The 25,935-nt window shown below is 37.8% G+C and overlaps 1 protein-coding gene across 6 annotated transcripts in view; it reads left to right on the plus strand.

Annotated features, from left to right (window-relative positions):
• The first annotated feature begins 5,862 nt into the window (after window positions 1-5,862).
• GULP1 (GULP PTB domain containing engulfment adaptor 1) overlaps window positions 5,863-25,935 on the plus strand; it is a 123,221-nt gene continuing 103,148 nt past the window's right edge. For 2 of the 6 annotated variants that reach the window (XM_031554134.1, XM_031554131.1), the window contains exon 1: window positions 19,157-19,344. The gene's annotated coding sequence lies outside the window, so the exon portion shown is untranslated. Of the gene's footprint in view, window positions 6,029-19,156; window positions 19,345-25,935 lie in introns of those variants that run through there. The other 4 variants (XM_031554133.1, XM_031554135.1, XM_010713342.3 and 1 more) reach the window with 4 other exon arrangements.

Genomic DNA, 25,935 nt, shown 5'->3' on the forward strand with positions numbered 1-25,935 from the left:
GATTGGCAGCTGATTCAAGTTTTCTGTCCAGTAAGCAGTTTTGCAAGACTGTGGGCTATGCTAGTGTCTGATTGGTCTAGGCTGTTAAAATTAAATAAGTGGGGAGATGAAATTTCAGCATGTAGCTCAGTATTGGCAGCTCCGTGGGTTAGTGGTTAAGCTGGCGTAGGGTATCTGCTTTGCAAATGTTTACGTTGATGTTGATGACAACGGGTGTTAGGAAGAAATGAAGTGTAGTGTATAGCAGCAATATTTAATTTTGGCCCTATAAATAAATTACGAATACAGTATTTGGCAGTGTAGCTGGGCCTGACCCATACCAATATTAACATTTCTTCTTTCAAAGAAAAAGGAAGTGACGGAAATGATTGGTACTCGGTATTTTAACCCCTCTGTCTGTTGAAAATAACTTGCGGTGCTTACGTGCTACCTTTCTGGTAGAATATAGGTCTTTTAAGACACTGTTTCTGATGGTCAGTGATTCTGGTAAATATCAAAAGCTGAGTAGTTGTAAACAAGTGAGTGCTTCACTGTCATCTCTTTTTGGGGCTTTGAATAATGGAAGCTTCAAAACACAGATCAGCTGTTCTTTTGTCTCTTCACAATTTACATTCCAGCTGGCAACGATCTCATGTTAATTTTTTTACTTTCTGCATTCACTGTGTTCACGTTTTAGAATATTTCAAGCTTAAGCAAGCCTGGAAATAAAATGATACTGATGCTTTTTTTGCTTTTTTTGATTTTTGAAATGTTTTGGCATGTATTTTCATTGACTGAATACATGACTAAAATGAAATGTACAGTCTCTTTGTCTGTTCTGAAAACACAGGCAGCTCTGTGGTGGAGGGCAGCTTGAAACATCATGCTGTTGTCCTGAAAATTCATTCCCTAATTGGTGTCCATGATAATCAGTGAAGAAATTCTACAATTACGAGTGATCTATGGATCTAACTTAACTGAATGTGTTAACTTTGAATTAAGCTGTGATTAAACACCAAAATGTTTAACTTTTACCATATGCTTCGCCTAAATGCAGAACTAACCTTATTTGCAGGTCACCTCTGAACAGCACAGTAATTGTGGATTGATCTGTTTATGCTACGGATACAAAATGGAGCTTGTTTTCAAGCCTCTACAAATTAGAGGCAGTTTTCAGAAACTGTCTGCATTCACTTTTTGAAATTGTAACATTGTGTGCTTACTGTGAATAAAGACAAAAGAATTAATCAAGTATTTCTGGTTGTATTCATTCTGAAGCTGAGACATGATTAGCAAATAATTAGTTGCCTTTGCATGATTTACGTTGGCTGGATCCCAGAATTTTTTTTTCTTTTTCCCAGTGTTGGAAAAGGTGAAGGATTTCTCATTGATGTTCTGTTCAAGTGGCAGGGTGCACAAGCTCCTGTGACGAGCCTGGCTTCAGGGTGTAAACCCATGGGGCACGAAATGCTGAGCTCATGTGCATGAAGTTCACAATGAAATATAGTATTGTCTGAATTCCTAAGCTAAAAGGAGTAGTAGGCATGATTTTTCTTGCGTGTACTTTATTTCAGTTACAGATCTTTATATTTTCTGCTGCTTTACTTTTTTTTCTTCATTACCCGAAGATGACATTTCAGTGGTTTGTAATAACAACTCATAAGGGCCTGTTAAATTCTTTGGAGAGCTGCAGAGGACTGTGTCTCAGAGAGTGCATACCTCTACTATTTTTACATGCGTTCCGCCCTAGGAAATTAATTGGTTCTTGGCACCACTGCACTTCTCATTTGCAGGTTTAAATGGAAGGATCAGCTGTACTACGAATCACTTCTTTGTTGATTTGACCAAATATTAGGTAAGATAAATCTTGCTGTTGAAGCATTACTAATACGATGAGACGAGATGAAGATTTTGAGGCCATTTCCTTGAGTCAAACTCTTCATAACTCATGGTTGCAGTTTCTAGATTTTTCTGACAGATACCTTTCGGGTGAGGTGGAAGACAAGTGGGAAGAGATGAAATTCAGTAAAAGCTCTTTTCTTGTCTACTATAGAGTTTACGGAATATCTACACCCAATGATACCAGTGTGCTTGTTCACTCTAAGAGGTAATCACTTGCGTTGTTTACCATGCATTGACAGAGCAAATTTTTGTTACATCTCTGCTTTTCTGTTCCTTCCTGTGTATAAGATCTTAGGCTTGTGTCAACTGTTGTTACTCATTTTTAATTCTCTGTGTTCTCTTTTCTTCTTGGATTTTCTTTCTTTCTCTCACATACAGCATATTTTATCTGTTGCTTTACTTTTATTTCACTGCTTCTCCTTACCGGGTTAGATCACAGAATGTACAGATATAGTTGTCGGGATGTTAGATGACGTTAGATCTATTTATTCAGAATGACATTGTCATTACTGTGTGGAGAGAACAGAAATCTGGCTGGTTTGCTGTGACAGTTTCCTATGAAGGTGTAGTGCTTACAGGGAAAACTACACTTCTGCATTTCTGTTGTGTTTGTGCAGCTTGTGTCATCTCCATTGTGGTTTGCATACTTGCTAGAGGTGCCAGTATAGTGACTTAGTCAGATAGGTTTTGAAATTGCTAGGAGTCTGTTTTTGAGATATGCTTTAGGGGTTGTATTGCTGATTTAGAATTTCAGGCTGTGATACAGGGGTGGATGGGGGAATCCCTTTAAAAGGGATTGAGAAGCACTTCACGCACTAAAGATGTGTAAACAGTAAGTGTGGATTTGTTCTTGGTGAGCCTGCAACAAGAGTTAACCACAAATCAAACAGCAAGATAAATTTGTTTGATCATCTGACTTGCTCACAAACATGACTTCATTGTTCAAGACAAAATGAATTTTAGTCTGTATATTTTATGTCATAAGAGCATGGCTGCATTTCAGATATGACGTCTGTGATGAAGTCAAGAAGTGTGGGGGTGGGAGGACGTTCCTGCTCTATATTGTGAGCATTGTTATGGCACAGGCAGTGGGATGGGCTATGTTGCCTTCGTTCAGCTAAAAAATGATGCTCTGACTTGCGTCAAGTATACGAGGCTGATGTTTCTAGATTGAAGTATTTCAGAGAAAGAAAGCAAAATCATAAGCTCCGGCCTTGAAGCTTAGGAGAAATTTTATATAAACATAAATGGAGTTGCTGGGATTGTGCAAATTCGTGTTTGATATTTCATTTCATATATTTACTTGAAAGACATCTGGAACCACCAGAGGTGTTTCAAGGCCGCATTCACTGCATCTCCAGCCTGCAGTCTGGGTTTCTGAGCATCAGACTAACTTGGTCTGTAGCACAAACTTGAACAACACAAGCAAAGAAGGACCCAGAAATCTGAGTTCTGCAGAGTGAGCAGAGTATTGAATGTCTTCTGAATGTCTGATCAGGCTTCTAAAAAGATACATTTCAGCTGTAATTTTTATTGACAGAGAAATATAAATGGGCCTTTTTCTGTTTGCTCTTCTCACATGAGACAGTCAGTTGGCCTGTGTATAAAAGAATCTGTATGAACTTCACTTATCTGCCAATTTTATTTTTTTTTTCTGCCTAAGAATAAACCCCTAAATTTTGGTATACTGGCATTATGGAAATTTTTAGGTTCATTCAGTTACACTTTTCCAGTGACTATTTATTGGGAAAGAAGTGTGGGAATGAATAGAAAACCTGTGTTTATATCTATATTCCTTGATTACACTCACTGGCTTGCCAAATATCTAATGAAAATCTGCCTTGTCACTTACTTATTGAATGAATCTTAGTCGTGTCAGTGTGATCTTATGGTTCCACATAATAGAATACAAATGGCATTTGTTTGAAGCTTTGTCTTGGCCACTGTGAACTCCACCTGTATGTTTAGTTCAAGAGTTTATTTGTTTCCCTTCCTTCCTTTTGCCTTTAGTATTTATTTACACAGGGGTACTGGAGGCTCCCTGTGCTCAAATCAGACAGGTTGTTGATAAGAGGATAACAAATCTTGTTTTTACATGCATGTATATGCACATGTATTTTTAGAAATTGATAGTAGCAGCGATCCAAGTGGAAAGTGAAAACAGAGGAGTATTGTATGGGGCTGCTGAATCACAGCCTGAACCTCCGATTGATCACCTGAGGCCATCTATGAGTCAGCCCTGGGAGCTCAGGTGAGGGCAATTCACCTGTGCTGCCAGAAGGGGTGGAGCCTGGCTCTCCTAGACTCATTTAAGAGCTGACTACCAGTGGGGAAGGATCTCTTCTGGAGATCCACTCCACCAAAGTTTATCATGTGAGCCCAGGATAGGGTGAGTGTCCTTCTTTCCTACTCTAGTATAATAATTACATCAGCCAAACTCCTGGATATACTATATTATCTGTATATTCATTGGTGGTACAAGCACATATGGAAAGAAAAAGGAAATAAAGTTCCTGACCTTGTTGCAGAGGCAAATGCTTCTACCACAAGAGAAGTATTCACCGCATCAGATGTAGTTTTACTTATGTTATGTTCATCCTTTGGGATTACTTAGTTTATTGCAGCATACTTCTGGGCTAGGTGATAACTATCTGACCAACTTAATAGGTCTGATCACTTGTTGGTTTCCTATTGTACAAAACTCTTGAGTAGGGAATATTCTTTGCTACAATGAAAGCATGAATGTTAGTACACCTGTGTTTAGACCTTAAATATCCCTTTACACACTTGCTGTGTATGATGCCTGTAGAATTAGAAAATAGTTTAGTGCCTGCAAAGGAAAAACACAAGTATTTATACTATCTGCTGTACTGAAGTCATTATCGAATTAGCATGATGAGCATAATAAAATCCTAGAGAAATGTAGAGAAAGCCAGGCTGGCTTAGCCTTGAATTTGCTGCTGCTATGTCACTGTGGTAGAGGGATTCAGTCAGCAGATCTGTTAGACAACTGAGGCTCAAATGGTTAAATGATAAATTCTCAGTTGTAGTATTTTTCAGTGGGGTGGGGGAAGAATCTTTGCAACCGAGTTAGTCATTAGTTTGAAATGGCACAGATTAGCTCTTCTTAGAGTGAAATTTAATTATTTGGGAGCAATTAAGTTAACATAGAGTCTGCGGAGTTTGTGGGAAAAAGGGTTGAGAATATGGTTTTGTGCCAAAATCCTGTAGTTAATACTCTCTCAGCTTTTGGATTTCAGTGAAAGAAGCGTATAGCTTTCATCTTGTCATTTGTCATCATGCAGAGACAGCAAGCTCTCTGGCTGTCACTGCTACTGCTTGGCTGTGGGGTTGGTGCCCGGGGTGGGTATTCCCTGCCTGGGAAGCTGGGAAGTGGAATGTCTGTGGGCTGATGGGGCGAGTGCCAGCTGATGGCTAGTTCTCTGCCTGACTGCCCTATTAAAAATAAAATGCTTCACAAGACTTGGTCTTGAGGTTATAGAGGATTTTAAGGTACTCATTTTGCCCCTCGTCCCTATAAAATGCTGGCCACCCCGCAAAAAAACCAGTGCTGCTGTTACTGCTTCACATTTTGGCACGTGACTTGTACTACATCAGATCTTCGGGGAGTGTGTTAGGTTTTAAACAATGTTGCTGTGTTGAGCTCCAAAGAATCCCTTGGATGTGTAGGATTTAACTGTTTTCAGTTAGGGCAGTAGGTTTGCATTTGGCAGTTTTAAGTAAAACTAATAAAATATTCAGTTTTTCAGATATGTCTGTGAAATGACGTTTGGGTGTATGCTTTAAAAGGAGGAATACAAGTTCAGATATTGGTGTTTCTAGTGTTAGGCTATTTTAGAAAATCCTTCGTTTTACTGATAGTCTCTTCAAATTTCTCTTGCCATATTTCTAAGCAGATTACCGGTGTGTGTCAGTCAGCCAGCCGGATTGTGGCATAACAGCAAATGGGACCAAAGAGATGTAGTCATCCGTAACTTATTATGAAACCATCTACATTCTGGTGACCACAAGAATGAAACTGGAATGTAAAATGAATGTGAAAGAGCTGAGCCTGGCTGGCCCTGCTCCTCCTCACCAACTTACTATGCTGTTTTCTACGCAGAACACAAGCACACAGGGCAGTGCTGTAAGTCATCTTTTTCCTTAGCCTCTTTCATTCCTGGCTGGAAAAGACAAAAAAGGCTCTTCCATCTGCATTTCTCTTACCTTTTGGGCTGGATTTGAACAAGGAATTGATAATCCTGTGCCCTCACTCTGTTATTCTCTTTTCCCCGGAGGGAAAGGGGCTGAGATTCTTGGGATGCACCTAGTTTTTAATGCCTGTTGATTATGTTGCAGAACCTGACTGCGATGCTGCTTTATTTCATAGCACCTTTCACATAGCAGCATGTGCACTGCTTTTCCAGTACCAGCCATGGAAGATGTGACCAGACAGATATGTTTCTCATTGCAGTTGTGAGTAGGCAATAGTCGCATTTGTAGGTTTTTCTTTTCTGGCTGCGAATAAGTTCACTATGCAATTGGTGCAGTTCACCGTGAATGAAAGAGCAGATGTTTCCCTTTGAAAAGGGAATCTTATTTCTAAGCCTGTAGTACAAACATGCTGTGGGAGGGACGCCTTCTTGGGAAGCAGGGCAGCCCCCTGGCCTGCCGGGTAGGAGGCACCTCTGGGGCAGCAAGGACCAGAGACGAGCGTGTGGGTATTTTTAGAAGTGTTTTCAAAGGGCAGCCTGCTGTGTGTCAGTTTGTTTATGGTCCCGTTATGCGGAACACAGTGTATTTCCAGCTGGCTTCATGGTTTAAGTTCCCAGTCTGCCATTTTCTGCTCCCTCTGAGCCACTGACTGGTGCAGCAAGAGGGAGGTTGGGAGATGATGGAGCTGTTTTTCCACTTCAGTTTCTTTTTAAATGGCATCAAATGGTGATTGTTTTTCATTCTGCACAGCAGAAAGAACAAGATACAGTTAGGGTTTGCTTTTCCCTGGGGTGGTGTGGGTGGGACTGCTGGAACAGAGCCAGAAGAATTTGGCATTGTAGCAGACTGTAAAGGGAATAATCCGTCTTTCCTGATGATGGATGGCACTTAGAAGGCAGCTGAGCCTGAAAGCCATTTTTCATGCTAAGACACTGAGATGTGTGGGTCAGCCATTGAGCAAATGCAAACCTTTAAGTGCAAGCTAATAGCTTGACAGGTTGAGCCTGACAAGCAGCAAGAAATTCAGGTGTAGTTTCTGGGCATATGTAAGTCGTATTCTTCTTTTTCTTGGTGGATTGTAAGTTCTAGTAATTGTAATAATTTTTTAATTGCATGATGATTTATTTGTAAGTTTAGAAGCACCTTAAAGAAGCCTTTGCTAGTAAGGAAATCACTTTTTTGCTCCTACATATAATAAGCTGATATAATGCAAAGAGGATACTTTGGTTTAATTGCTTTTAAAAATAGGATTAAAAATATATATATTAATGCAGCTGAGCAGGCGTTTTAAAATATTGACCCCCTTTTTCCGAGGGACAACTCCAGCAAATTTGACAGCTAGCTGTGACGCAACATCTTTGTGTTGCTTTTAAAGAGCTGGTCATGGAATGCTCACAGTGAGATTTGGAAAGCCTGTAATGGTGGAAAGCTACATCCATACAGGGTAACAACAGCTGTAGGAGATGCCTTCAGCCTAATTGGACAGGCATCACTGTTAGCTCCCGGCGAGGAGGTTTATACGTTTGCATTCTTTAACTAACAACAACTTCACAATAAATATGTCTACTTCAGTATGTCTGAAACTCACTGTTATGCACTTATCTTCATTTATCTGCTATATTTTTACTTGTTCATCACAAAGCTGGAGTTTGGCTTTATGAAAAAGAACTGAGACAGTAATTGATTGCAAGTTGTTCATCTTTATTGATGTAGAAGTTTTAATAGCCAATATATTAAATAATTCTCTGGAAGTAGACGTACGTTCATATCCTGATGAAAGTGCACTGTATGGAGTTTTCATACGGATGTTTCAGATTATCATTTGGCCTTAATAAAGCACTTAAGGGAAGTAGGGACATAAATTTTGATTTCCTTACCAGTTATGAAGATCATTGTATTATTGTATTTGGAATTTGTATTACAGCTTTAATTGAATAAAACAACAGCATATGGTAGCTACTAGTTAGCACATTAGTTTAGTAGAGGCTAAGAATCTGTTTCAAATTGATCAGTCTTTTTTGATATGAGATTGGGCAATTCTTAACGTTCCGGTAGTAATTATGTGTTTTGATGATCCTGAGAAGCAGTTTTTTTTTTCTGGATCTTATTTCTGAACTCACATAATGTGTTTCGTGTTCTGTTTATTATTAACTGGATGTTATGAGGACAGCCAAGTAAATCTTGCAAAGCATTTGTATCCTGCTGTAGCTGCGATGCTATGAAATTGTGTGCTAGGATGCTTGCATGCTGAAGTAGTTGTTTTTATCCTCAAATATTTGTTCAGCAGAAGTTGGAGAACACTTAGCCTGAAAGAGCCAATTAATATTAAATGCAGCGTAAGATGTTGACTGCACAGTCAGTAATTGAATGTGCCGATGTCATTTAAGCCAAGACTGTAAAAATAAGTTCCCCAAATCAGGGGATGTTCATATGATTAGAAACCTATTGATGAGATGGACATGTTGGACTGGTAGAAATACCTCAGTACTTGATCCCTGTAAGAGGTATCGGGGGGAAAAATGTCGATGTGAATACAGTTCATATGGATCTAGTATACCTGTCAACTTTGTCAAAGCTGTCAACTTTAGAAGTTCTTTGCTGATTCATGGGAAAATTAATGATGAATAATATTTGATGGACAGACAGTATGTTAATTACAATGTGAATGTCAGCTTCTACGGAATGTAGAAATAATAAATGTATTCCTGTTTTATTCACAAAATTGCCTTCCAGAAAAATACTGGAAAAAAAAAAAAACACAACAATAAGAACGAAAAAGAATATTAGACTGTATACACCAAGTTCAGGATGACTTTTGGCAAAATCATTCTTTTTCAACTGCGCTTGAAAAACATAGTGATACTACCAAGTTTTAGCCAAGGGAGAAACAGATGGATGAGTCTGCACATAATTTCAATTTCATTCAAGTACACAGTAATCTTTACAGTTTACTCCTGATTTTAAGAGAGAACAAATGCGATGCGAGGAGTGAGGAGTATGATGAGTCTGTCTTGTTTCCATAGTTGTTTTTCATAATTATACTTCTTGTTAAATTAATTCTCCAGACCTTGACTGACTTTTTGCTAATACTGTGATGTGTTTTCTTATCAGGCACTTATGCCCAGCTTTATTATCCGATTAAGCAATCAAGTGGCATAAAGCATGTGGTTTCCTACCACAAGTGCACTTGGCATGGCCGTACCATTACTTAGTGTAATTGGGTTTGCCAGTGCTACTCTGATTTTATAAATGAAAAATATATTGGCTGCCAACTTCTGCCAAGTCCTAACCTAGCCAAGTATTAGCTACAGATTATGAAAACTGCTCATTTGGAATTTGCATCTAATGCTTTCTGCAACGTTTAATGTTGTTTCAGATGGTAGATGTGACTCAGGTAAGAAGCTGTGTGAATGTCACTGTTATTTTTGGAACAATCCCCATTTCTCTTCTGCAGTGTCTCAGTATGGCTGGCAGCTTTCCCGGCTACAGCTATGTGTGCTGGGATGTGGCTGTGTGTACCCACATTCGTAGCTGGATGGTCCCAAGTTATTTTTCCTATTAGTTCTGAAAGTTGCTTCATGCTAAAGCCACAATTTTTCACCTGTCTTCATTGTGAATCTTCCTGGAAAGTTATGAGGAAGAAATAAAATAGCTCTTAAAAAGTTTATCTTCTAAGACTTAGAAAAGTTGTCCCACTTATAGGCAGTGGCACAGGGATTGGTCATCCTTTGTTTCTTGTGGAAGTGGGACGCTCGAACTCTTGCTGTGAAGTAACATATACTGGAAAAAACATGCAGACTAGTTGTGGAAGAGAGCTTTCATAGATTTACTTGACAAGGAATGCCCATTTTTACCTACTACAAGGGAAAAAAAGACTTAACCCTAACAAAATTAGAGCAGCAGAAAGCTGTGTGTCGCTGCAGTTATCGGAATTTACTTTGAGATTTTGGTAGGGATGGGGAAAAAAAAGCTAACCTAGGCTGTCACTATTACTCAGTGTTACACCACTGTAATCTGATAGCTGTCTTGGGTAGAGGAAAAAAAGTTTTCACTGAGCAAAGTATTTTATGTCTAAGTAATAAAAAGACTACATTTTTTTTATAATAGCTGGCACTAGTACAAGTATTTTGTAGCACAAAAGCTTTCAAGAGAGAGATTTTGGCTTCAAGGAGGTCTGTCTTACCCCCTACATTCAGATAGTTTCTAGCAGGAAAGCTCTGTGATCAGTTGACAACATCTTCATGAGTATTTCTGGTTGTGCAGATGAAGTAACTTGTTATTCTTCAATTCTGGAATAACTGTTGTTGAGTTTGTTTTATCATGTTGAATGCTAAGAACACAGTGATTGTTAGCTTAAGTTTTTAAAAAACGTTGTCAGCTGCCCTACAGTTTTTCTGCACTTACCTGATTATTTCATAGTTCAAATGCGTATAAAACCACAAATGACTTCATCTGTTAGACTGCCTGCTAATTTATTTTTTGGGGGTTTGCTGATATAGCAAAGTGCTCTGCAGTGGTTACTGTCGCTGAAATCTGTTAGATGGCTGAGGAGATGGTGTGGCTTTGGCAGAAGAAGCCTTTAGTAGAAGAAGCCACTGATTATCTGACTAAGCTGCTGAGTGTGGCAGGATTTCATTTTTCTGATGTCTTCAGCCACCTTGACTGGGAGATGCCATTTGTAGATTGACTGGACTCTTTACCACAAGGATTGCATGCAGAGTTCAGCCTCGTGGAAAGCTCTGCAAGGAAGGTCATGGTCAAGCCCTAGTCAGGGATAACTTGGTAAAGATGTGACTAAATCATATGGCCAGCCCACAGCAGAGGAGTGGGGGATGGCTTTAGAATGTTGCGTGTAACAAATGTATCGCAAGAAGTGAAGGTACAGACTTGCAAGATGAGATTATGAAAGATGGCTGCTGTATTACATAGGCGCTGCTCACCAAATCAAGATGATGGATGAAAGCATTATGGTAAAAAGGTAGAACAAAAACAGGAAAACTTCTTTTTCTTTTCTTTGTATATAAGGAGGATTCAGTAAAGGCTGCGAAATGATATCCATCTTCCAAATAACTATGTTAAGTTTTCATCTGCGTTATTCTTTTGTATGTACTGATATGTTGCCCGGTTTCTGGCAACAACTACAACAGACGCCATTTAGTATTGCATTGATCCCCTTGTTGTAGCAGGAATATTAACAAGAAAAATCATCTGTTCTCTTATCAGACTAATTACTGTTATCCTAACCTCATTAGATAATGTGGCTTAAATTTAGCTCTTAACACTCTCAGATTTCATTTCTTACCTGTCAGAGCAAAATTGCTTTGTTTCAGTGCTAAAGGTTCTCTATCCTTCAGGAAGTAAAGGGTGGGATTTGCTTTTTATTTTTGTAAAGAGAATGTTAGGAATTGTAATTTAAAGAGTACGTGAACAGGTGAATTTTATAGCCATAGATATTTCATGAGCTCAAGTGTTCTGAGGAACCCAAGGACTTTGTTAGAAAGCCTGTACTACTGTATCAGGAAATCCAGTTACTACATGCACTCAAGAGGATGCACATAAAATACTCCCCAACCACTTAGCCCAAAGAACTCTATGCTCTATAAAACACCAAATCTCAGGGTTAGTAACAGTAACAACAAAATAGTAGTCTACTATTCCAGTTTAGCATCTCTTTCAGAGTTTCTGTAAAGGTTTAGGTAATAAAATATCTAAATATTTGTATCTAAAATTGCCTAGGGCTCAATTGGAAGTGAAAATGTAATCAAGTGTTAATTCAAAGGGTAATACCTTTATGTATGCATAGTTATTTGGATCAGCAATTGTTTTGGTCCGTCAGTTATACTTCCCCTTCTATGCACTAAGGCCTTAGTAACAACTATGGAACAACTCCGTTGTCATTTTCACAGTTGAAGGAGGAAAGAATCTTGTTCCCAATTTTCTCTCTTAAAAGCCTCTTCTGAAAATGATCAGGGAATAGAGGGACAGGTGATGAAGCAAGGGAGCACTGCTATAGCTATGAAGGCTTCACAAACCTTTATCTCCCTCTATCATTAGCAATATCCTTTTGTTCTTATAAGTAAGAAGCAACCTGAAGTTTGCAGTTACAATAGAGGCACCTTCCTTCATTGGGGCAAAAGAATCCGCTGGTGGAAGAGTCATTTGCAGATCCACTACAAAACCTGACTGGTGCTGCATAAAGTCAGCTTGCATATGAAGCCTCACAAACTGCTGCAAGGAGCAGAGATGGCTAGCAAGGCCCCTCGGGGAAGCTAGAAGAGATGGGAAGCACCCCATGTAGTTGATAGCCTCGCAAACCTGCTGCCTGAACTCAGCAAGCAGACATCTTAGGAACAGTACTGTCTTTGTGCTCTCCTGTTCACATGGTGATTTCCTTCCTTGTTGGGGAAGAGCACGAGAATCAAGTAACACTCAGTACGCCTCTTACTGATCTGCAAGTTAAGGTCTTACTGGACCAAAGAAGATTTTTTTAGAGCTTCGTGGTTGTTTTGTCTGCAGGCTTGTGCAAACACTTTTTCAGTACTTGAAAGTTTTGAGCATGCAAAAGGCGTAAGCTTTTATCAGTGTCCAAGTTAGAAACTTCGTATGTGTACATAGTGAATGCACAAGGGAAATTTTTATTAGAAGGCTATAGTTGGCTAACAGCAGTACTGAGCTGTTTCTTTCAGCATATGCATTTAAATTGATTACTTAGACATTATATTTGTTTTTGAGGATGTTTTGCATATTTCTCAGGAGTCAGCTACCTGATTAGTGGACATCTGTTCAATATTTTAGCATGGCAGTTAAAATAATTAGTTGTTATATGATGCTAAAAAATGTTTCTGTTAGAAATCTATGATGGAGGGGAGAGAAGAGGTACTGCAATTTCAGTAGACGTGCACTGTGTTAAGTGCTTGGTTGCCTCCAGAACTATGACAGCTTTCTGCAGGATTACTTCTGAAAGCACTTCTCAAAAGTAAATTAAGCACAACAATGTGAAGTAATTGTCATTCCACTGAATATGAAATATAGAGAATAACTGAATCATGAGAGCATGGAGGTGTTGTAGGAATAATTCCATTTCATTAAAAATCAAAGCAGTGGTACATTCCCATTCTGTGTACTTCAAAATGTGAACAGCTGTATTATTTTATAAAAGATGCACAATCTGTTTGTAAGAGAATGCTGTAATAGGCATGTAATATGTTATAGAATTGGCTCATGAACTTTTGACTTTTTTAATTGTTTTTTTAAATAAAAAGTTGCAATAACCCATGTTTGTATCTATCAGTCTTACGTAAACATAAGTCTTAACTGAACCTCCTTGTTTTCAGAGGGTTTGCTAATATGTATTTGGGAATGTCAGACCTCAGTTGGCTTTTGGAAAACTGTGGCTCCGTGTAAGATTTACTACTTGATTTGCTCTTTCAATAAAATTCAGTTAACCCTCCAAAATCATAGCACTGTAAGAAGGTGTGGAGTAGTGGTGCTAGAGGTAGAATTTCTTATTTGTACAGGGAGATATTTTGCAAGAAAGATGGAGGAGTGAAATAAGTTTATGATATTTATATATGAATAAAGAAATAGTAGAGCTTTAGTTAAGGAATGGGTTACATAAAAAACCCAACCAGTTATAGAAAATGCCATGGTTAGACAGCATGTCTTGATTTGTCTTTCTCAGCTGATGTACGTAGTAGTAGCAGGTGTGGAAAAGAGAGGGGCTGGATAGCACAGGCAATATGCAAAAGGAGCTAGCTAGAATCCTTTATCTTATAAATTTTACTCAGAATGGCTGTATTGAATGAGACAACTTCATCTATAACGCAGTCAGAATGTCTCAAAAGCTTACTTTTATACCCTGTTTTCTATATTCCTACCTTTCCCAGTTCAATTCAGTACATTGCCTGTTTGTTTGAGCTATTATCACTAGAGTTGAATTTTTGCAGTAGCAGTTGTGATATGTCTGTCTTTTATGTGATCACAAAGTTGCTGTTTCTTGCAATAAATCTCTTGTTCAAATATCCTCATAGTTTAGTTTATAGTTTCCATAAAGAATATCCTGCTTTAGTGTGATGATTTCAGATAACAGTATAAATCTGATACACAAGGGTGTCTTTGTGATTTGCCCAAAACCCATTTTGACATACTTGGTGATGTCTTAAGCTGTGGTAAGTTCTTTCTTACACAGATAACTCAAATGAGAATTAGTTTTCAAATGAAGATATAACTAGTAGCATGCTTGTGTTAATCAACCTAAGTTTCCTTAATAATCATATGTTAATAATGATAACTGTTTGACTTAGGAGTTGGATTCAAATAATACTTTTCTAGAGAAGGAGGCTCTCATTAGCTTTTCCCTATGCCCTAGCTACCTGTCAGGGAAGTTTAGCTGTTAACCAGGTGCTTTAATAACTTCCGATGATGTCCAAAGCACTTCCTGCTCAGGGAAATTGCTCATCTGCAGAGCTTTTGAGGGCTTTGTGCCTCATTTCACCTTGCTGAGATAAATTCAAGTGTCTTTTATTTTGTTCACCCAGCAATCGTGTTCGGGGTGGATGCTCCATTTGGAGTACTGTAGAATGTGCTGAAATAGCTTTGCTGTTGCTCCGGTAATAAGAGGTTGGGTATGAATGTGCGGGGGAGTTTTAAGAGCTAAGGACGTGTTTTATTACATAATAGAAAATAAGCAGATGAAGTGAGGGTAGGCTATCTTACCTTCATTTTTGGTTCCTTTATTGTTATCTTTTATGTCTTTTTATCAGCTCTTGAGGAGTTTGCAATTTATTTCCTGCTGTGTTACCTTCTAATTAACTGGGGGATGTTTGATTTGGCTCAGAAGCCAATACATGAGTAAAATAAGTGATAATTCTGCAGTGAGGCTTTGAAGTTAATTTGGCCAAATACTTTGATATTGTAAAATACAGATTACATTGTTTTGTACAGAACTGAACACGGCCATGGAGGATCGAGCTTAGACAAATTCCATTAGAGTTATTAGAAGGAGCTTGATTTATGTCAGGAGAAATTCATCTCCTTTGAGTTGGCTCGCCTGTTTTCTTCTTAGAGATAGGCTTGGATGGATGGGGCTTCAGCATGTCCAGATCTAACAGCAAAGTTACAGTCTCATCATCAACCATCCCACTCTGTTCAGTGGAAACTCTCAGCAGAGACTTTTTTACTTGAGATGGCTAGTAGAGTTGGATTTGGGGGGTTAAAATTATTGTCTGAACGGAGGAGCTCTGTCTACCTTTTAGTTTGAGGTATTTTACTGTGTATTTTATGTTTTGTTTCTACCAAAAAGGAAGTTTATTTCTCACTCAGAAAATGTGCTTAAGGTATTGCATATGTACATAAACATCATTCAGACATAACTCACTATAATGGAACATTAGTTCTTGTGAAATTGAACGCCATATTGCCTTAATAAAATTCACAAGTCAGTAGCAAGATATTATTCAGTAGTACAACCTGAATTTTCCTCATGCTGCTATTTTATTTTGTATGGCAATATTACAGTGTGCCTTTGGGTGCGCAAAACAGTCCATGCCATATATTGCATCTAGCAGCAGCAGGGAGAAAAGCAAAATTGAGGTGTCCAATGAGTCCAGCAGGCTCTCAGCCTCTGTAACGCTCAGCGAGGAAGCAAATAACTACAGGCTTGAACTTAACTGTGTTTGAAGCAAACACATCTGTAATATGCAATGAAGGAAGCATGTCCTTGTTTGTTTGTTTGTTTTTCCTCTTGCTAACTACAAATGTTGAATAATCAAAAAGATTAGTGGTTTGGAAAAGGATTGATTCAAACTCTAACCTGGCAAGAAGGTACCGATAGACTGAAGTGATAATATTATCAAAATTGTTTCAAACACCATGGAGAAGTAATGTATGTTTTGAAAATAAAAAGGCTGGTTGTTCATTTGGCCAAGAGTAGGTATGGACAGAATTGTTGCAACAGAATCATGTTGCAAGATCATCTAGAAGCAATATCTTCCCTTATTCAATCAACTGCTTGCCAAGCATGACATCACCAATGCTCCACCATGCAATATAATATGATAATGAAGTTGTGTTTAACTGGAATAGATAGCTATTGCTGTCCAACTCCAACAATAGCTGTCTGTGGCAGAGCACAAATTGCAAGGTATTTGTAGCTGTCATATTCAGAAATTGCGGATTACTGCAGGAATCAATGGCTTGTTGTCAGTCTGTGTGAGTTGTGGTTTGTGGCATCTCAACAAAGAAAGGTTTTAATCAAGAAAGCAATGGAGGCATAAGTTCTGTATGCATAAGAGCTTTGCAGAACTGTATTTTAATCTTTGTTTCTCTGAATATTGGTACACACTTGCCACAGAATTCTTAATTAGATATATAGAATGTTTGTTACGAGTGTTGTGCTTTATGTATATATTCTATCACTTGAAACTTCTGTCACAGGTGTTTAAAGTAATCCTATTAACAATTATTGTTCAGAAATAACTTTTGAGTTTCTTATCTAAAAACGGCTTATCTAATTTTTTTCTTCCACTATATTTTCCTTTAGGCTTACTCTTGCACTATTTAAAATGATTTGCCAAGCAAGTTGAACTATATATGGCTTTAAGTCACTGATAACAACTAAATGGGTTTTTGTAATAGCAAATGTTCAGCAAGTTAAAAAAGGAACAAATGAAAAACAAACAACACCTCTGAGAGCTTTTAAAAATTCAGATCAAAATTGAACCTATAGATTTAAATTAAAAAACCTTATGTCCACACCTTAATATCCTTTCCTGATGAGAAATACTCTTACTTAATTGAGAAATCCATCTTAAATACTTCAAAAAAAAATGGTTTTACTTGCTTCTGGCTAAAGGAGTTTTTCCACTGTGAACATACCTATGCAGTATCTTTATATTAGATTAAAATGTGCCAACAAATCACCAATTATCTTAATATGCAGTCTAGTTTAGAAACTGATAATTAAATTTACTGTTGTAGTTCAGCAGTTTGATTTTTTTTTTTATTATTGTCTGGATTAAGTATACTTAATTGGATTTAAAATATATTTGAAGATAGAGAATTCATTTCCTATCAGGTAGGTAACCTGCTGCTTAAGAAATATTTATCTAAATGTTTTATCATGCCAACTGGTTGTCAACACCCCTGTCAAAAAATAGTTGTATTTTATCTTAAAGGAAAGGGAATATCTGTAGCCAAGACTATCTGGAATAATGCCAAGGAAGTAGTCAGGGATGCAAAAAAACGGTTCATTTGTAGTGCTTCCAGCACTGTGCTCTACGCCTTCTTGCTTTCCTTTCTATTGTTGCTGCGTTTCTTTCTCTGTTCTGGATCATTTTTGAGGTGGATAACGAAACATGCAGCATCAAGCTTGCTGGTGCTTCTAACGTCTTACTAATTCTTGCATCAACGAAACCAATTTTCTTTAACGTGGGGGCAGTCTTCTGTACGTGGTGCTGCTGCAATGTTGGTACAATCATAGCAGTTGCAGCAAAGCTTGTGGTGTTAGCAGCTTGCTTTGCTTTTGTTCACAAGTACAGTCACAGCTCGTGTCATGCCTTTAGATGTGTGCTCCATGCTTAGAGTTAAGGATAAAATAGATTCAGTCAACAGCAGATTAATCATGGTAGCAGTGAGAAGATGGTTGGACTAGATGATCTTATAGGTCTTTTCCAACCTTGCGATTCTATGCTTCTATGATATTGTTTTCAACTTATGTACTGTAGTCAAGGAGGATCTTTGAAAGGTGTGATCACAGTAGAGACGTACACCCCAGAAGAGACCTAAAATCATTGGAACCTAATTTGCAAGACTGAATTTTCGGCTTTCACAAATTATTATTTGTTTATAACTTGCTTACAAGTAATATCCTGTACAACATCTGGAGGGCTATATGTGTTTTAAAGGTGTCATTCTAACTGCAGGATGAAATTTTTTTTTCTTTGAACAGGGCTATATGTATTTCAGTAGCTATGATTCTAACTTCCACATTTACTTCTTGAGTAAACAACTGACAGTTATTTGTGTGCAGATGGCAGAGACAGATCTCTGAACCCTGCCAGTCCTTAGCAGTTGGCTAAGTGTCACTGTATGAAATCCTCCAGCTTTAATACTGAAAGCATTTTTCATAAACAGCCCAGAATGACGTTGAATCAATATGTTGACATGACTTCTATTCATAAAAGCATAAATTAAAGTAACGCTATCTGAAGCAAGGTCACATGAATTTTATCTTTTTGATTATTTCCATCAGGTAACATTTTTTGTTATGAAAGTGATGTCAGTGTCAGCTGCTCCAGATTTGTTTGTCTATCACTCTGGCCACTCTGTACATAACATTGAAAGAGAGCAATGAACTGCTTGGGATCGTGTGTTGTGTGATTTGGAACTCCTAACTTGATTTTGTTTCTTGTTTGAAAACATGCAGATTGTTTGAGTTCTTTTCCTAAACCTAGAAGTGAAGAATTAAACTAACTTACATTCTGATGTTCAGTACATATACTTACTACTTTTCTGTCTGGATACAGAGAAAATATGTTATTATTGGAAAGTAACGTGGCTATTTGGAAAATCACTCGGGCTACAGTATTTGTCGGCAGTTTTATTTTCCAAGCATAACAGTTGTATTTCCTTTTTATACCCATTTGTGTAGAGATTAAATCATCACAAATCATGTTTTTTAGGGGCTGTGATGCTCAAGAAATACAGTTCTATGTACTTCTGGGCTATGTGTATTTAGGCGAGCTGTCTTCTGTAACATAGCTTTATTTGAATAGTTTACCATAAGTCACAAATCTAATCAAACTTTGTCACTAGTTAAAACATTTTTTTTTCTTTGAAACTGGCTCCAAATGAGTAACTTGGCTGAGTTCAAATCACAGTTGCTATCCAAACAAGAATATAAAACAATACCAAAAAATAAAAACAAACAGGAGAGTACTTGCTTCCTTCCTTAAATCACTTAAAGGCAAGCAGATGACAGAATTTTAAGAGAAGAGTTAGAATGCTAATTTTACTTTTATGCTTAAGGGACTGAGAACCTGCATTCAATCTGGCTCTGCAGGTGTCACCGCTTGAAACAGTAATTGAGCACCTGGTGGGAAGGCAGGGCCAACCCAGGGGAGCTGAGGTGCATGCAATCTGTCTGAGTGATCAGAAGGGCTGGAGCTGGGATCCGCTCCTTACCAGACTTCATTTGAGGGTTGGCAGTGGCAGCAAGCACACATCTCTGGACTCTGAGGCTTTCCAAAGGTAAGCACATTCTTTCCTTTGTTTCTGCACCCATAGCTGTTGCATTTGAACAAGTCCTTACTTGCTGCAGCCTAGGACCTTGCTATTTTGCTATCCTTGCTGCACTTGCCACTGTGTTACAGGGGACCTCCAGTTTCTGTGGCTGCTCTGGATTTTCTCTGTTTAAATGATAAAATAAATAATAAAAATAAAACTGTTACAAGTCTGAGAGCGAAGTTTAATGCATCCTCAAAAGTATCGACTGAATCTGTGTGATTTAGCTCTCAGCCTCAAACTTGGGAAAAAAAAAAAACAAAGCCCACCCTTGACAGCTTGTGCTTCTGTCTAAGAAGAACTGTGGGAATGAATATAGGGCTGCCTCTGGTGTGCAGATGTTCTGATAACAAGCAAAGAAGGAATATAGCACAATATGGAACATGTCCATTGAGCAAAGCTGTTTTTGAATGCGGTGGTACTTCTGCTGTCTAGGAATGAACTCCGAATTGGAATCTTCACCCACCTGAGCCCACAGAAAACCTTAGGCCATGATCTTACGGTTTTTATGTGGTTTACAGTGATTTAGTGATTTGTTACAGTGATACAGTGATTTATTATGCTGGCTTTTCAGTTTTATTTTCATCACTGTGATCTGATTCAAACTATTTAATGTCAAGGTGTTTTGGAGCTAAAGTGGGTACAGATCAGAGAAGTCTTTATACAGTCTTCCTGTTAACTAAAATATTCTGGCAGCTGAGTGTTTTTATTTGGATTTTTTTCATTGATATGCTATATTTTTTGTTTTGCGTTTTCAGAATTTAAATAATAGCTGGTCAGCGAGGTTTTTCTTTTATTCCAGGGCACATCTTAAGATTTAATGCTTTTTTTTAACTGCACCATGGCAGGCTTTTTCTACTTGTTTGTAAACTATGTCATATCTCAAAGTTTATCTGAGAATAAGGATTTTGTACACGTGTGAAGACTGGTAGTGAAGTGAAGCTCATGTGACCTCTTAGGTAATGTGCTCTGGGTTGGCATTTATAAGGCAAGGCAATTTTTCATAGTAGAACTGTCTGGAGTTCTTACCTGCCTGCTTTGATGCAGTTTCTTTTATAAATGTTTTGAATATTAAAATTAATAAATGTAGCGGTTAAAGATTAGCATTCACACGAGGTTCTTTACATTCACATAGCAAAACAAGTGTTAATTTCTGCCACCTTCCTATACTTAACTTGTTCTCCAAAACAATTACTGCTTACCAATACTTCCAACTTATGCGCATCTTTCAGTTTTTTCCACCAATCTTCTGCTTACTCATTTAGCTGTGTGCTCATGCTGTTTCCCTGCCACAGGTCAGCAGCTGGGGTGCAGTTAGGTGACATTTAATGGTCTGATAAGAAATGAGCACAGCAGTGCATCTTAACTCTTGATTCACCGACCTGTCAATTCTTCACAATTCTGTTCTTTCATGGCAATGTGGAAGTTGCTGTGTTTTCTACATTTTATTTTTTTGTAAGAATGATAGCAACAATTAAAAAAAAAAAAGGATAAAAACAGTATTGTTAAACAAAACATGCAATATATTGTCTAAAAATAAAATGGGTTCAGGGACTGCTGCCATTGTGGCAGGTAGATTGCCCCCAGTCACAGCAATGAGGGCTGCAGTGTGAGTGCCGTTTGGCTTGTACTAAGCCCTGTAACTCTGGGTTACCAGATGGCTCATTTTAAACATTGTTGCATTAATGCGTTGAAACAATTCATGCCTGCCCTTTGCTGGACCTGCTGTCCATCAGGAAGCCATAGCATCACTAGGATTTCAGACACACAGCATTTCTTCAAATTCAAGCTTTGGGGAATTCTCTGCAATCCTGAGGAGATATTTCCGTGTCAGATAGTTCCTAACTATTATTTGGGCATTAATTAAACAGTAGGAATAAAATAGTTGTGATAGGGCTGTATGTATTCCTCATTTCTCTAATCTTAGAGATCTTCAAAATATCCCTGCAATAAATTTCTCTCCTACAGAGGATTTAAGCTGTATTCTACTTTGATGTTTCTCTCTTACCTCAGAAGGCCTGCATCTTCATTTTCATCCTTGCAAATACATTCTTATTATATCTACATTGCCTAATTTGAAGTGTAAGACATGAATATGTATTATTGAAGAATTTATTTAATCCTTTATGATGGCTTTTTTCCTTATCTTTTCCTTGTGTGTGATTTTTGGACTGTAAGAAGTCAGAACTTTCCTTCAGAGAAGTATCCTAATGTTCTGCTCCCTGAAATAACCTTAAAAGAAGAATGTCTTAATGAATTTTGATTTTTTTTTTTTTTACTAATTGGTTTGCTTATTTTTACTTTTGACAACTCTAACCACCACATCAAAATTATAAAAGCTTCCTGCCCCTCTGACGACATAGGTTGTTTAGACAGCCATCAGACTTGTGAAGATGTTTTTTGTCTACTTAAAAAGTGGTTATCACGTGCATGTTCTAGATGGTGCTTCTTCCTCTAGTTTGCTGTGTCATTATTGGGTGGCACTGCTGTAACATCTGAACCACATGGTTACTTCGCTCCTTCCAGTGCTAAAGCTTTGCTTTTCTATGTTCCATCACAAACTGTAGACTTGATCTCAGGCCTTTGCATCCACCAGATCAACTGAGATTTTCTCCTCCAGTTTCTGAAGAATCATGTTGAAATAATAGAGAACCCTTTGTTCTGAGATGATATCAAGCATAATGCGTCTTACACAGATTTGACCTTGACTAAAATGCTGCCTTCAAGAATTGGTTTAGCTTCCATCAAGCTGTAATTACGAACATCTTCTCTGATTGAAAAGTAGAGTTGAAAATGGAATACCCGACAACAGCTTATACCATATAGTAGGACTTGTATAATTTGGACTGTATTCTAGCAGTAGAGTTTGTGTGCTTCCTTTCAATGCATTATATGATGGCTCTGGAACTGACTTGTGACTGTTGAGTTTTTTGACACATTCAAGTGAAAATCTTCCTTACCACTTTACTATTTAGTGCATTTGAAAATACATTTATTGATATCAAGATATGTAAATGGGAGCGGGGTATTGTTGCTCAAGGTCACAGATGCTATTTGCCCAACTACTTTATACTGGAGAACTGCTGCTACACTCCAAGACTAATTTTTTTGGCCTCTGTGCAAGAACACAGCACAACAAAAGGCCTTCCTCTGATTATTTCAGTATACGAACTTCTCTGCGTGATTTCTGAAATGTCTTTGTCTTCAGCAGAGCTTGTACTTCTTCTCACAACCAAGTCCTTAAATTAAGAGATGCCCTGTCAGTCTAATTCTTGATATGTTGTTACCCTAACTGTGAATGGTGCAACAGGAATGAGTTGTCCTGAATAACAACTTTCTGGAATGTGCCTATGTGAATGGCTTCAGGCATGGCAGGGTTCTGTAAATAACTACAAAACAAAACAAAAAAACTTCTACTGGTCCCTTCTAATCCAGTCTTGAACGCTGCATGAGATTTATTTTTCAGGGTCCCCCAGCCTTTCCTCTTGTGCTTTTAATGCAGAAAGTCAAGCTGAAGCAGCATTGCTATTCAGTTACCCTCCCATTCCTATTTCCTTCCATGTTTAAAGTGATTTTTTTTGGATTAAGTAGGCTTTGACTCCTTAGAGTGAAATGTCAAACTAAGTATGAATGACAATTATCTATTTCAGACTGTGCTAGATCGGTTTCTGAGGCAGTAGAAGGAAAAACATTAGAGTGGATACTGTCTTTAAAACCTGAATGTACAGATAGGAGCAGAGTGCTAAGATCTCTTGTCTCCAGGGAAATGGGAGGTGCTCAGCCATAGGGACTCAAAGACTATCAAGTCATTATGTGTGGTGTAGGTTAATGATTTTTCCTCTGTGTCAAATCTCAAACTCTTAAGTAGTTCATATTTGGAATAGAAACAAAGTACATTGGTGCAAAAGATGAAAATAGTAATTCTCTTATTTAAATTCAAGAAATAGAGTATCAGTGTGAGGGGATTAGCATTTGTTTACAGGGTTTGGTACTGTCATGACAATCGAATGGCACTGGGACTTAGTTTACATAAAGCCAAGGGAAAAGTCTTTGTTGAAACTCTATAACATACTCTGACACAAATAACCTTCAGTATTTATTACTTGAGTGTTCCTACAAAGGCATTGCAGAAGCAAATGAAGTAGGTGAGCATGATGTATTGTGTAATTAATAAAATTGACATGTATTTTGTTTGTCCAAATAACGAGGTAGCGAAATTGCAATGTTGTGGTGCAGTATACAGTATGTTAGAAAGTGTTTCTGATATGTTGACACTCAACTTTTATTAGTAGACTATATCATTAGTCTGGCACATTTGGGGTATGTTTTGGACTTACATTACCAGGTTACAGGAAAATCTAGAAAGACAGAATGCTTTCTTGTTAATTATGAAACGAAAAACAGCCCATAGCAAATAAGAATCATTTTCAGACAGTTCATTTAATTTTTTTGCAAGTGTTACTTTTTAGGTGCTCTTTAAATAGAGGCTTATAGAGAAAAACGAGGCGATAAACTGATGTTTTTTAATTTTCTGCTGGGTTGGTGATTAAAAAACAGCAATGAATGAATGTTATTCTCAATACAAATCAGCAGGTCTGAAGGACTTGCTGGAGTGTTTGAGTTTGTAGTCAAGAATTTGCTGAACCATTTGTAATTAGTTTTAAGTAGATAGATAACTGAGGATACCAGCAACTTGTGAAAATAAATTACTTGGAATATTAACGTGCAAAGATAATGTTTTGTTCAGTAGGTATGGCTTTTGTACCTACCAACGCAAGTAGAATATGTTCCTTGTATAGGTCCTGAAGCCTTTTGGCCTATGTTTGCTGTTCCTCTGCTTGACTGGGAATGTGATACGAACAAAAAGAAGTCCTTAATTTCAAGTTGAGATAAGATATGGACTTGAACTACCACCTGCCTTGCTTTCAGGAGAAACACTTGGAGGCTCATGTTAAATATGAGATTAACTTTCTTACAGCAAACATTTCAAAATCTCAGTTTCATAAACATGAAGTGCATATCTGTTTGTACAAGCTTTTAGCGATAAGTATATAGATATTATTATCTATATACTTATATATAGACAGCAGGGGAACTAGGAAGAAAGCCACGTCACCCTTGTGACAGTTGAGTTACTGAACCCAAATAGGTTTTAGAGACCCTTGGGTAGAGGTAAGTTTACCATCATCATCAAGTAGCTGAAAAGAATGAAAACCTGGAAGTGAAAAATATTTAAGAACATTATTTTCTATTTGCACAAATTATTTGTTGTTTATTTTCCTTTTATCCAAAGACACTTGTGAGACTTCATCTGAGGTAGTGGTGCTAAACTTGAGGCATGGTGCTCTCTTAGGAAGCAGAGGATACAGCCTAGAACAATTACCTAGTTTCACACTGTATTTTTGTCTCTTGAGATTTGTTACTTCCAAAGTATTGGAGGAGAAGTGGTAGTGGGATACCAGGCATTATAAGCCAACACAAATTGCTGTAGCTGGTGGTACCGAGTGACAAAACTTAGTAAGGTCTTTTCTGCCTTAGCAGTTGCTGACACTGCCCTTGAAGGAAGGGTTAGCTGAGAACAAGTCATTAGTAGAAATGTATGATGCTGTACCGTTGTGTCAGACTGTGAGAGACCATTTTATTGTTCTTTTTTTAATTGTATTGCGTATTTATTCACGATAGCACAGCGTTGATCATCCTGTAATACTTGTAATACGTTGGCTTTGTGCCAGAGCTGGAAGGCCTTTGACATTTGTTTTCTACAGTTTGTAAGCCCTAGACACAAGAGCTCTGTTCATGGCAACAATGAAATGAAACACAATGATGGATCATCAGAGGATGTTGTCAAATAGGAGGCATTGGTACCTGGTCTGGTTTTATTTGACATCTTTGTCTTAAGAAAAAGGCAAAGCAGTTAATTGGATTGATTTAGTTGAAAAAGAGTTAAGAACTAATGGGAAAATGCTGGCAGTGAAGTCAGTGAAGGAAGGCATCATATGATGAGTGTTTGCTTTTTAAATAAGAAAGAAACTATGGCCAGGAAATAAAAAATGACAGGAATCTGTATTTCTAAAAAAGAGTTACATAAAGGCAGCAATAAACAGAGCAATGAAGGTAAATTCTGCATGGGGTATGCAGGGTCACTAAGTGATTTCATGGATCAGGGAAGTAGTAATCCCTTGCTGGTTAGGTACAAGTTCTAGGTCTTGGTAACTCCATACCTGAATGTTCTTAACAGATCCATGAAGATTGAAAGGAATAGTGTGGCTCAATATTTCTAAGTGAATCATTCAAAATTTCAAAATTTAAATTTGTATGGCTGCTTCAGAAGTTCAGTAGGGCTTGTAAGAGTATTTTAAAACCGATTTTATCTGTATCTTAAAATTGAGAACATTGTGGTGTGAAGGTCAGACTGCTTACTTAGGAGAGACTGTCACGTGCTACACAGGTACACTCAGAAACAGCAAGGTAAGACCTCCTTGGCTCCTGCTTTTGTTGAAGAGTGTGATTGGTAGTAGAGATTGTAGAAGATTGTAGAAGAGTGTGATTGGTAGTATT

Source organism: Meleagris gallopavo, chromosome 7 (genome assembly GCF_000146605.3).
Source record: "Meleagris gallopavo isolate NT-WF06-2002-E0010 breed Aviagen turkey brand Nicholas breeding stock chromosome 7, Turkey_5.1, whole genome shotgun sequence".
Lineage (NCBI taxonomy): Eukaryota > Metazoa > Chordata > Aves > Galliformes > Phasianidae > Meleagris > Meleagris gallopavo.